Raw genomic sequence first — 12,937 nt, forward strand, 5'->3', positions numbered from 1 at the left:
TGTGTTGTTTGAATCATCAGGTTAATTCATGGGATGAGAGCATTATCTTACCAAGAAAGGCTAAAGAGCTTGGGCCAATGCTTCTTGGAGTTTTTAAGAATAAGAGATGACCTTACTGGTGCATATGAGTTCCGAAAGGGACTTGATGTCGGGATGTTTTCACTAGTGAAAGAGTCAGGAACAAGGAGATACAGCTACAAGATAAGAGGCATAGAGCACCACAGCACAGACACAGGCCCTATGGCCCAAACAGACCATGCCAAATTATTATGCTGCCTAGTCCCATTAGCTTGCCCTCCACACCCATCCCATCCATGTACATTTCCAATTTTCTCTTCAATGTTGAAATCAACCTTTCACCTTTAACTGATGACCTCTAGTTCTAGTCTCACTCAATCTCAGTGGAATATGTCTGCTTGCATTTACCCTATCTATATCCCTCTTAATTCTGTCTAGCTCTATCAAATTGCACCTCAATCTCCTACACTCCGGAGAACAGTCATAACCTATTCAACTTTTCCTTGCTACTCAGGTCCTCAAGTGCTGGAAATATCCTTGTAAAATTTCTCTGCACTCTTCCAATCTTATTGATAATTTATCGTAGGAATGTGACCAGAAATGCATACAGTCCTCCATAAGGCCTCACCAATGTCATACACACTTCAACATAACATCTCAGCTTCAAGTACTCAGTACTTTTATTTACAAAAGCTTTCTTTATGACCCTATATAAACATAATTCTACACAACTTACACTATTTTCTAGAGGATTCAGTTCTGTTTTGTATCTTTACTCTCTGTACAGCCATGACTGTGTCGCCACCCACAGCTCCAATCTACTAATTAAATTTGCTAACGAAACAACATTAATTGGCCTATTATCTCAAATAAAACAATATTCTCAAATAATAATAATAAAAACATCATTATTATTATTATCTCAAATGATAACGATGCAGCCTATGGAGAAGTCATCACTCTGACACAAAGAAAATTGAGTCAAGAAAACAATCTCTCCCTCAACGTCACAAAAACAAAGGAGCTGGTTGTGGACTACAGGAGGAATGGATACAGACTAACCCCTATTGACATCAATGGATCTGAGGCTGAGAGGGTGAACAGCTTCAATTTTCTCGACATCCACATCACTGAGGATCTCATATGGTCTGTATATACCAGCTGTGTGGTGAAAAAACCTTAGACAGTTGAATAAGTTTGGCATGGGTCCTCAAGTTCTAAGAACTTTCTACAGGGGCACAATTGAGAGCATCCTGGCTGACTGTATCACTGCCTGGTATGGGAACTGTACTTCCCTCAATCGCAGGACTCTGCAGAGAGTGGTGCAGACAGCCCAGCACATCTGTGGATATGAACTTCTCAACATCTAGGACATTTACAGAGATAGGTGCGTGACAAGGGCTCAAAGGATCATTGGGGACCCGAGCCACCCTAATCACAAACTGTTCCAGCTGCTACCATCTGGGAGACGGTACCGCAGCATTAAAGCCAGGACCAACAGGCTCCGGGGACAGCTTCTTCCACCAGGCCATCATACTGATTAATGCATATTGATGCAATTGTATTTCTCTGCTATACTGTGTACATACTAATTATTACTAATTGCTATAAATTGCACATTGCTCATTTAGATGGAGACGTAACATAAAGATTTTTACTCCTCATGTATGTTAAGGATGTATGAAATAAATTCAATTCAAAGCAAGAAACATGAGTCCAAAATGCGGATCTAACTTCGTGTTTGCAATCTCTTACAGCTTAGATCACAAGGCAGTAATCAGAATATCTACACAGTTCTCTCCTGACAAACAGGGAATCCCAACAGCTAATAAAACAAATATAGCAGATTGTACTCTAAGTGATAAATTGTTACAACCAATCTGTACCCCTGGGAACTTAGCAATATCAGGCTGCAGCAGTACCAAACTCTGGTCAGGCTATTAATGACATACATTTAGGGGGAAAGGGGAGGAACTTTGTCAATAGATATCACACAGGTATGGGGACTGTACTCTGTGGAGTGACCTTGGTCAGTCGGCTCTTGTCCATCCGACAGCAGTTGTGTGTGCAGAGTTGGCAGGCAGGGCAGATACAGCATGGCAGAAATCTGCAGAAACGGAGCCTCCAAACTAACCGGCCTGGTGACCAGCAACACCACAACAGTAGCGCGACCCCTGCAATGACTCCAAGGATGATGTAGAGAGTGAGGAGCAAAACATATGATTTGTTGTCTGGAAAAAAAGAGAGAAATATTCAAATGAAAGAAACAACACACCTGGGAGAAATTCACTCTTGAGTCAACTTATAGAGTCATAGAGCAGTACAGGTCAGATACAATCCCTTTGGCCCAACAAGTCCGTGCTGGCCATGCTGCTCACCCACATAGTTCTACTTCCCTGTGTTCAGTTCACATTTGTCCTGAGCCCTGCATGTCCATATACCTATTCAGCTGCTTTCACTATTCACTTCCTCTGGCAGCTCATTCCATATAGTTACCACCCTCTTGGTGATGAAGTTGCCTCTGGTCTGTTTTAAATGTTTTGCCTCTGATTCTTCCTAGATTTGGACTCATACCCTGGGGAAAAGACTGTTATGATCCACCTTATTTTGCTATTATTCGTCTCCACCCCTTGTGGCGCATTGGGTGGCAACCTTAACATTTTGTCATTTAATGAGGCCAAGCTGCTAAGCTCAATGCGCAACTCGGCAAGGATGGAAAGCTTGCAAGGAGCCAACTATATTCAAACCCGGGATCACTCGACAATAAGACCAGTGTTGATGCCGCTATATCACAACCAGCTTATCGACCTTATCTATTTCTCTCATAATTCCAAATATTTCTATAAGTTTGCTCCTCATTCTTCTACATTGCAAGGAATAAAGACCTAATCTGGCCAACCTCTCCCTCTAGTCCTGGCAACATCCTCATAAAACTTTAACCACATCTACTCTATAACAGGATGACCAAATCTATACAGTACCCCAAGCACAGATGTACCAACAACTAACACAAATGCAACATAATATCCCAACATCTCAATCCTCTAAACTCAGGAGAGTTTAATATCACCTCATACAAGAGGTACAACATCCTTCTGCCAAATCTCTTTGGAGAATCTTTGTTGCATTCACTCTATCTATGTAGATCCTTTTGTAGTTTCATAGACCAGATCTGTACATAATACTCCAGATGCAATCTTGTCAGAGCCTCGTAGTGATGGAGTTAGGTATTACCACTCCATTGCTCTTGTAACAAAGTATGACATGTTCTTTAATACATTCAAGTCATCTGAACACTGATGCCTTTCAAAATGTCACCATTTAAAAATACTCCCCATTGCTATTTTCTCACAAAGTTGATCTCTGATCAGTTTTCCACATTATATTCCATCTGCCCATTTATTTAACTTCTAAAGAGTAGAATTTCAATCCAACAGTGGCAAGGCGAGGGACAAGGACATCCTAAGCCAGTTAGCATAATAGTAACACCTTTCACAAGACCTCAAGTGATATTTCCTCTCAAACCTATAACATCAGCTCAGCAGTTAATGTTGAGTAGAATTTGAGAGCCCACCTCACAGGATTGGAGTCCTTGCAACTTATGACCAAAAAGAGACAACAAACTTCTTTTAAGGGAAAATGATCAAGTTAAAATCACCTGCAGCAGAGTCAAGTTTAGGAATATTGTTTGAAAGAAGATGATGATGTCTTCTTGATGTCTGGCAAAAAGTACTGAGATTGGTAGAAGGTGACGGAGAGTTGTGTTCCATGGTCCTAGTGCTGGTTTCATTGACAGCTGGCAAGATGGAGGTACCATCTACAAAAGAAGATAATAATGAGTGATAAAATAAAGGCCAGTTAACTTTTGCAATCAGAAGTCTTTCAAAAGTACAAGATGCAGCTAGTTACAGATGTGTTATACTTCCATAGAAAAGTACCACACAAATCATTGTTCCTTACATAGACAATAAACCAATGTTTACTTTCTCATGGAATGTAAAGGAACCCATGGCAGAATTTTAAAGAGGGGAGATGATATCCCTGTGTATTTGCTAAGATTTATTAGTCTGTGAACACCAATAAAGCAAAAGAAAGATTGTCTAGTTATCATATCATTGTTTGTACAAACAAATCTTATTGCAGGACAGAATGGCGCTGCAGTACAATGCAAGACATAAAATTTACTATAAGTTACAAAATTCAATAAATAGTGCAAAAGACGAATAACAAGGAACTGTTCATGGATTCATGAACTGTTCATAAATCTGACAGTGGAAAAGAAGAAGCTCAGAATCTCAGAATCAGGTTTATTATCACCAACATGTGTCGTAAAATTTGTTAACTTAGCAGCAGCAGTACAATACAATACATGATAATATAGAAAGAAAAAAATATCCAAGGAAATCAATCACAGTAAGTACAGTCGGCTCTCCTTATCCGTGGAGCATTGGTCTGGGACACCCTGCAGATACCAAAAAATGCGGAGGCTCAAGTCCCTTATTTGACCTGTCTCAGTGAGGTGGACTTTAGGACCCGGCAGAGCTCAGGACCTACTGCCCGTGGCTGCTGTTGAATCCGCAGTATTTCTGTTCCGTTGACAGAAAACGATTGAAAATAAAGTGGAAATAGTAAAGTGATTGGAAAGAGGTGAAATGCCATCGGTCATTGGAAAAGCATAGGCTACAGTCGGTCAACGATCAGAACAATTTTAAAGGATAAAGTGAGAATAATGGAGCATGTGAAAGGCCCTGCCCCAATGAAAGCTACAATTATTATTAAGCAACACAGTGGTTTAATTATTGAAATACATACATTTCTTAAGTGTCTTATATGCATAGAAAGGTAAAATATATACTAAGACAAACGTTTGACTAACTGACGCTAAATAATACCGGATGTACCTGTTCCAACTTAGTTATAATACTTAATACAAAGTAAATGCTATGTAAATAGTTGTTATACTGTTGTTATGAGTGATGAACAGACCTGATGGACAATGGGGTACAGAGTTAACCATCCCCCCTCCCCGAGAAACACGAACTATTACTGTTGCTATGCTGACCATGAGAAAGAGAGACGGAAAAATAAGCAAGAACATCGGCGACAGATAAGAAACGATTAGATCTCCCAGAGGTGAAATCGTCGATGAGAAAGGTGGATATACAGAGAGAAATAGCTATGCATTATGTATCCAAGGGTGTGTTCACACCAGATGTATTGGACCTGTTCCCTGAGAGGAAACCAGCCGAGGGGGAGGTTCAGTTAGAGATGGAAAAATTAAGGTTGGCTGAGGAAAAGGAGAAGAGGCAGCATGAACTTCAGATGAGGCAGCTGGAAGCAGAGGAGAAAGAAAGGAAGGCTGAAAGAAGGAAAGAGGAAGCTGAAAGGCAGATGGAGGAAAGGGAGAAAGAGAGGCAGCATGTGCTGGAAATTAAAGGTACAGCAGGGAAGGGACCGGGCGGCAGACCCAAATGAGGGGTTCAAGATTAGTCGGAAGATCCAGTTGGTACCTCCATCCGAGGAGATGGATGTCGATAAGTTCTTCCTCCATTTTGAGAAAATGGCTGTAAATCAGAACTGGCCTGAGAGAAAATGGGCTGTTCTGGTACAGAGCGTACTTAGGGGGAAGGCTCAGCAAGCATATTCGGCATTGTCTATAGATGAGTCTAGGAATTATGAGGAAGTAAAAAGGGCTGTACTGAGGAGTTACGAGTTGGTGCCAGAGGCATACCGGCAGAAGTTCCGGAACTTGAGAAAGCCGTGGAACCACACGTATTTAGAGTTTGCCCGTGAGATGCAAATATATTGTGAGCGTTGGTGCGCCTCAAAAGGGGTTGATGAAGATTATGATAACCTGTTACAGTTAATACTGATAGAGCAGTTCAAAAGTTGTATCCCTGAGAGTATGAAGACATACTTGGATGAGAAGGAGATAGAGACTCTGTCTGTGACTGCCAAGTTAGCAGACGAGTACGCCTTAACCCACAAGTCAAAGTTTTCCTCAAATAAGAGCTACCAGAGAGGCAGTAGGGACGGTAGAGAAAGTTCACCAGAGAATAAGCTGGGAGCTAGTGGAAAAGGTGAGGAGGAGGAAAAGCAGGCTGGCAGGAAGGTTCCCAACTTTACGTGTTATAATTGTGGGAAAGCTGGTCATATAGCATCTAAGTGCTTTGCTCCGAAGAAGGAGACAGGAAATGGGAAAATGGTAGTCCCGACAGTTGCATTGAGTCGGTCAGCAGATCGATGAGGAAGGCAAAGGTAGATAGAGCACAAGAGGGGCGTGAGAAGTTTATCTCGGAAGGGACGGTGTCTGTGAAGGAGGGTGAAACCCCAGTTCCAGTGCGGATCTGGAGAGATACTGGGGCTGGACAGTCATTGATTTTAGGGAAGGTATTAGATTTTGGTTCTGAGACTGAGACTGGGGAGGTTGTGTTAAGAGGTATCGGAAAAGGGACAGAGGCTGTACCTTTGCACAGGATATTTCTGAAATGTGACCTGGTATCTGGACCAGTCGAAATAGGGGTGAGGTCGAAATTACCGATGGACGGCGTGGACGTCCTACTTGGTAACGATCTGGCAGGTGGTGACGTGTGTTCAGCAGTGAACCTGACAAGCAAGCCAGTGAGTGCTGAGGACCCGCCCATAGATTCCAAGATTTATCCCACCTGCGCAATAACTCGCAGCATGCAAAGGTGGCTGAGAAAGGAGCCAGTTTAAATGAGTCCAGTGTTGATTTGGCGGAGACGTTTTTACCGACCCTGTACCAAGAGGGTGGTAAAACGGAGGATAGTGGGGTGAAAGAGAGTAAAGGAGAGGAGGTAGATCCACCCTTAGCAAGGAGGAACTTTATGGAGGCACAGAGTAAAGATGAGAAACAGATATGGCAGTTAGAAGGTCCAGGGTTGGACACGGATGATCTGTCTGGCTTGACAGAACTGCTTGCAGTTGAAAAATTTAAATGTGTTCCCGATAATGATGTGAGAGCAGTCGTAGATGAAAAGGATGCCGCTACCTTGAGGAAGTCTGCTAAGTTAGCAGACGAGGTTGTTTTAACCCACAGGGTTGAGTTTACTCCGGATGGGAGTTGCCCAGAGAGTAACTGGGAGGATCAGGGGAACTTAGAATTTGAAAAGGGGACTGGTATTGAAAGCCTGGAAGAGGTAGATGTCCCACTGCATGTGTTCAGGTTGTTGAAGTACCTGTGGAGTCACAGGGTACTGAACCTAGTATTGAAACTCAGGAAAAGTCTGAGGTATCTGATTTAGTTGAAAAGGAATGCAGTTCTTTTGGGTCAGATGAACTTGGTTCGGTGAAGAAAGGGTTAACCTTGGTACCAGTGGAAAGTGAGAATTCTCAGTTGTTTGTGTTAGAAGGTGTGTTAAAAGTTGATGAGATGAAAGCTGGTGATGTGAATATTATTGAAGGAGAAGGGAAAGGTGCCTGTGAATCAATTACAGTTTGTTTGGAAATTCAAAGATAAACAATTTGCTGATGTTATTCAAGTATGTGATTTGGAGAGGCAGAACTTGAAATGTTGTTTTGACCAAGAGGGATCATCTGCCGCTGTTAAACTGAAAACAAATAGAATGAAAGATCCTGAAGATAAAATTAATGACTTGCTTAAAATTAACGAATTGTGTGGAAGTTCAGCAAATGGGCTTAGTTTGGAAAACATTGCTGATAAGATAGCTCCTGTGAAAGGAGTCTGTGAAGGCCTGTTCCACACTGGCGAGCAAGCTAACCATGCCAGAGTTAAGTGGAAAAGAGGCAAAGGTTGACCAAATGCCACTTTGAATAACAGGATCTGGTTTTGAGGGAATTTGACAAAGCATGTGAAAGATAAAAACACCATGGAAGATTGACTGTTTGAATATTAAGTTTAAAAGTAAAATAGAGATTAGTATTTGCACAAAATTTCTGTAATGTACTACATTATGATCACACATGTATTGGTTCACATTTTGTAATATACACCTAAACTAAGATCACAACCCTTTAGTATTTTTTTTTGCTAACATGAAAACTAAAATAAAAATAGGCAGTTATTAAGTTGGAGTCTGTTGTTACAAGAATTTGATATTAAAATACAACATGTAAAGGGGAGTGGTAATGTAATTGTTGATTGTTTATCTAGATGTTAATTTGAACGTGTACCTGTATTATTCTTGTAGTTAAGACAACTACTGTGTTTTGTTAAACTCTGTAATTCAGTCATGTGCTTTATTAGTTAATTTTCCCCCTGGTGAAAATTCCCAGAAGGATGGGGGTGTTATGAGTGATGAACAGACCTGATGGACAATGGGGTACAGAGTTAACCATCCCCCCCCCCGAGAAACACAAACTATTACTGTTGCTATGCTGACCATGAGAAAGAGAGACGGAAAAATAAGCAAGAACATCGGCGACAGATAACAGAGAGGGGGAAATTGCTGATTAACCATGTTGTGACTCCTTTTTGAATTATTTACTGTTTCGCTGCAAGGACAATAAACATGCTCATAAACATTCCTCAGTGGACTGAAGGAGTGGCCTTATTTGATGGACACAGTCATTCAGGAGTGATGGATAGCTGAGTCCCAGTGAGTAGGGATAAAAAGACAGGTCTGGAGAGACACCCTCCAGACACGCCAGTGGACTCTGATTGAGTGTTGGAACCCACAGAAAGGTGGGGGCTTTGGAGACCGAACGAGGAGATCGGTCAGTAAAACTCACAGTGTTAAAGCAAAACCGGTGGGGACTTGTGTGTGTGTCCACTCATGCCCGAGTGACGAGTCCACCACAGAAGAATGGTCTAGCAGAAGGATGGAGAGGTCATAACTGAATGACTACACTGATGCGATGGATTAAGAAAGCAAAGGAAGGTTTGCCTGACTGTAGCTGTTACATTTCGCTTGCTCTCTCTCTCTCTCTCTCTCTTTCTCCAACGATTACAATACAACAACCATAACTACATCAGCACTCATGAACTGAACTGAACTTTATACTTTTCTATGACAATTCATTTACCCCTAGACATCGATAGAGCTTGTTTATTATTGATTATTATTATTCCTACACTTTTAGGTTAGTACTGATAACTTGTTTTATATGTATATTTGCATTATTGATATGGTTTTGCTTATATTTATTAACAAACACCTTTAGTTTGGTACCACCAGACTCAAACGGATTCTTCTTTCTCTGCTGGTTAAACACCCAGTTACGGGGTACGTAACAATGTATTGTTCAGGGAATAATGACAAGAAAAAAAGTCTGTACATGCTCAAACAACGAGTGTTGGAGAGAGAACCTCCAGGTCTTTTTTTCCGATTCCGATCCGCGGTAACCTATGCACATCCTCCCGTATACTTTAAATCATCTCTAGATTATTTATAATACCTAATACAATGTAAATACTATGTAAGTACTGCAGTTGTTATACTGTATTGTTTAGGGAATAATGACAAGAAAAAAATCTGTACATGTTCAAAAGTGCTGGAGAGAGAACTTCCAGGTTTTCCTGATCCGTGGTTGGTTGAATCCATGCATGCAGAACCTGCGGATAAGGAGGGCCAACTGTATACATATGTATATTGAATAAATTACAAATAGTGCAAAAACAGAAATAAAATATATTAAAAGAAGGGAAAAATAAGATAGTGTTCATGGATTCAATGTCCATTTAGGAATTGTATGACAGAGGAGAAGAAGTTGTTCCTGAATTGCTGAGTGTGTGCCTGCAGGCTTCCGTACCTCCTTCCTGACAGTAACAATGAGAAGAGGGCATGCCCTGGGCGATGGGGATCCTTAATAATGGCCATTGCCTTTCTCAGGTAGCGCTCCTTGATGATGGCTTGGATACTATGAAGGCTAATACCAAAGATGGAGCTGATTAATTTTACAACTTTCTGTAGCTTTTATTGGTCCTGTGCAGTAGCCCCCACTCCTCCGCCATATCAAACAGAGATGCAGCCTGTCAGAATACTCTCCATGGTACATTTATAGAGGTTTTTGAGTATTTTAGTTGACAAACCAAGTTTCTTCTATCTCTTAATGAAATATAGCTGCTGTCTTGCCTTCTTCTTGATGTTATTAAAATGTTGAGTGTTGGTCTTCAGGCTCTTTTACCTCCTCTCCAATAGTAGTAACACAAAGAGGTATGTCCCTAATGGTGAGTGCCTTTAATGACGGATGCCACCTTTTTGAGGCATCAGCATTAGAAGACATCACTGATGGCAGGGATGGTATGTCTGTGATGAAACTGATCGAATCTACAACCCTCTGCAGCCAACAATGAATTTCATGACATACGTTAGTAATAATAAAACTGATTCTGATTGTATACACAGGGCTACTGTGAGACAACACTTGAAGAAATGAGTGTGCTGTTGGTATCATTATCTAAAAAAGAGCAGCAAACATTCATATGACTTTTTCCCATGATGGTCATAGAGACTGAAAAGGCTAGAGCTCTTCTTCTAGAGTCTAGACTTAAATATGTAACAAGCCTTGAGGGCTTGACAAGGTAGATATGAGTGGGCATTTGTGCTTGTGCAGAATTCTAAGACTTAGAGCAGGGGTGTCAAACTCATTTTAGGTCACGGGCCGGATTGAGCAAAATGAAGCTTCATGCGGGCCGGATCAGTCGGACACGTGCGAACGCAGCTTTCGTTGCCTCCGTTTTTTCAGCCTGCTCTCATGTGTCTCAGTCTCTGCTATAACTACAAAGTGTTTCACTTTACAAATTCCGTTTCTTATGAAGAAGACTGCCGAATAAACACTAAAACTCCTGAAAACCTGGTACCTGAATAAACTCAGCATTAGCCATATCATACGCCATAGGCGCTTCGATTACTGGGGCCAGCTTTAATAGTAATTAGATATTATCTCGCGGGCCAAAGATAATTCCACCGCGGGCCGGATTTGGTCCGCAGGCCTTGAGTTTGACATATATGACTTAGAGTAAGCCATTAGATGAATGAGGACAAATTCCTTCACTTGAAGGTTGATGCATCTTTGTCATTACAGTAGATCATTAAAGCTCAGTTATTGATTGCATTTACAATAGAAATCAATAGATTTCTGGATATTAAGGCAATCAGGGTTATGGTGATGGATAGGAAAATAGAGTTTGAAATAGAACCACAAACAAGAGAAAAATTTGCAGATGCTGAAAATCTGAGCAACACAGACACAATGCTGGAGGAACTCCGCAGGTCAGGTAGCATCTATGGAAAAAAGTACAGTCGATGTTTTGGTCCGAAGCATCGACTATACTTTTTTTTTACAGATCTGCCTGGCCTGCTGATTTCCTCCAGCATTTTGTCTGTGTTTAAAATAGAAGATGGGCCATGATCCTGTTGAATAGCAGAGCTGATCAGACAGTCCAAATGCCTAGTTCCCATTTCCCTATGTTTTTACAGTAGTTGCTGCATTACAAGTGACTACTTGGAAAGTAATCATCTGACGGCAAAATGCTTTAGACTCTGAAGGTGATAGATCAAGGTACATCTTCTGACTAAGCAGGACAAAAGAGTGGTAGCTGGAAGAGGATGGTGCAAGGAAGAGGATATACCAACCATATAACAATTACAGCACAGAAACAGCCATCTCGGCCCTTCTAGTCCATGCCAAACGCTTACCCTCACCTAATTCCACCAACCTGCACTCAGCCCACAACCCTCCATTCCTTTCCTGTCCATATACCTAACCAATTTTACTTTAAATGACAATACCAAACCTGCCTCTACCACTTCTACAGGAAGCTTGGTCCAAACAGCTGCCACTCTCTGAGTAAAGAAGTTCCCCCTCATGTTACCCCTAAACTTTTGCCCCCTAAATCTCAACTCATGTCCTCTTGTTTGAATCTCCCCTACTCTCAATGGAAAAAGCCTATCCACGTCAACTCTATCTATCCCTCTCATAATTTTAAATACCTCTATCAAGTCCCCCCTCAATGTTCTATGCTCCAAAGAATTAAGACCTAACTTGTTCAACTTTTCTCTGTAACTTAGGTGCTGAAACCCAGGTAACATTCTAGTAAATCTTCTCTGTACTCTCTCTATTTTGTTGACATCTTTCCTATAATTTGGTGACCGGAACTGTACACAATATTCCAAATTTAGCCTCATCAATGCCTTGTACAATTTTAACATTACATCCCAACTCCTATACTTAATGCTCTGATTTATAAAGGCCAGCATACCAAAAACGTTCTTCACCACCCTATCCACATGAGTTTCCACCTTTAAGGAACTATGCACCATTATTCCTAGATTACTCTGTTCGACTACATTCTTCAATGCCCTACCATTTACCATGGATGTCCTATTTTGATTAGTCCTACCAAAATGTAGCACCTCACATTTATCAGCATTAAACTCCATCTGCCATCTTTCAGCCCACTCTTCTAACTGGCCTAAATCTCTCTGCAAGCTTTGAAAACCTACTTCATTATCCACAACGCCACCTATCTTACTATCATACTTACTAATCCAATTTACCACCCCATCGTTAACGTATATGACAAACAGCATTGGACCCAGTACAGATCCCTGAGGCACACCTGACAAACAGTTATCCACCACTACTCTCTGGCATCTCCCATCCAGCCACTGTTGAATCCATTTTACTACTTCAATATTAATACCTAATGATTGAACCTTCCTAACTAACCTTCCATGTGGAACCTTGTCAAAGGCCTTACTGAAGTCCATATAGACAACATCCACTGCTTTACCCTCATCAACTTTCCTAGTAACCTCTTCAAAAAATTCAATAAGATTTGTCGAACATGACCTTCCATGCACAAATTCATGTTGACTGTTCCTAATCAGACCCTGTCTATCCAGATAATTATATATCCCATCTCTAAGAATACTTTCCATTAATTTACCCAGCACTGACATCAAACTTGCAGGCCTATAATTGCTAGGTTTAC

The 12,937-nt window shown here is 41.1% G+C and overlaps 1 long non-coding RNA gene across 1 annotated transcript in view; it reads right to left on the reverse strand.

The window, feature by feature from the left end:
• Positions 1–1,785: 1,785 nt before the first annotated feature.
• LOC140718577 (uncharacterized) overlaps positions 1,786–12,937 on the reverse strand; it is a 29,987-nt gene continuing 18,835 nt past the window's right edge. Inside the window, exons 2-3 of the long non-coding RNA XR_012096737.1 lie at positions 3,677–3,835; positions 1,786–2,249 (exon numbers count right to left, since the gene is read on the reverse strand). This is a non-coding gene — a long non-coding RNA (uncharacterized lncRNA). The remainder of the gene's footprint in view (positions 2,250–3,676; positions 3,836–12,937) is intronic.

Source organism: Hemitrygon akajei, chromosome 29 (genome assembly GCF_048418815.1).
Source record: "Hemitrygon akajei chromosome 29, sHemAka1.3, whole genome shotgun sequence".
NCBI lineage: Eukaryota > Metazoa > Chordata > Chondrichthyes > Myliobatiformes > Dasyatidae > Hemitrygon > Hemitrygon akajei.